This window comes from Psammomys obesus, unplaced genomic scaffold, assembly GCF_907164565.1.
Source record: "Psammomys obesus unplaced genomic scaffold, mPsaObe1.curated_primary_1811, whole genome shotgun sequence".
Classification (NCBI taxonomy): domain Eukaryota; kingdom Metazoa; phylum Chordata; class Mammalia; order Rodentia; family Muridae; genus Psammomys; species Psammomys obesus.
This window is the reverse complement of record NW_026589137.1, coordinates 1,949,545-1,950,230: the sequence shown is the minus strand read 5'-3', so window position 1 is coordinate 1,950,230 and position 686 is coordinate 1,949,545. Positions and strand designations below refer to the sequence as shown.

The following is a 686-nucleotide window of genomic DNA, read 5'->3' as shown; positions in this document are numbered from 1 at the left end:
TTTTTTTTTTTTTTTTTTTGTTTTTTTTTTTTTTTTTTTTTTTTGCACTTTTTCAGATTTTATTTTGTTTTGAAACAACATCTTACCAAGTAGCCTTAGCTACTCTGGAACTGTGAGATCTGACTTCCTCTACCTTCCCAGAGCTGAAATGAACGGGCTACAGCACCATACCTGACAACATTGATTTTAAAAATTGTTGACAACTTACTTTGGAGCACAGGAGACAATTCGCTAGGGACAAGTGGACTGCTTGGATTGCTTTGAACATACCCCAGAATTCCTATTTCCTAGTCCCTTATTTAAACAGAGTAGAAGAACTGAATCACTTAGTTATTTAGCAAGCTTATCAAAGTTTTCTTTCTTGGGCATTAACATAAATGATTGAGCCAGGCATTTAATGCTCTGTAAAAATGTTTTAAGTTCCAATGTTTTTTCAGCCAATAATTTCAGATTCCCCATTGTTCCCAAAATCAGATTCAAATGCCTTCAGAGAACTTACCAATCTTACATACCTACATATCTATTATCTCTAATCCAGTTCTCTAAGATTTCTCGATTTCTCATCACGTTCTCATTCTGTTCTTCAAAAATCCTGGGTGAATGTTTCCTGAAGAATGCATTTCCAGTATATATATATATATATATATATATATATATATATATATATATATATATATATATATATA

The 686-nt window shown here is 31.3% G+C and overlaps 1 protein-coding gene across 3 annotated transcripts in view; it reads right to left on the bottom strand.

The window, feature by feature from the left end:
* Klhl13 (kelch like family member 13) overlaps window positions 1-686 on the bottom strand; it is a 229,546-nt gene that overhangs the window by 225,185 nt on the left and 3,675 nt on the right. The window lies entirely within an intron of this gene.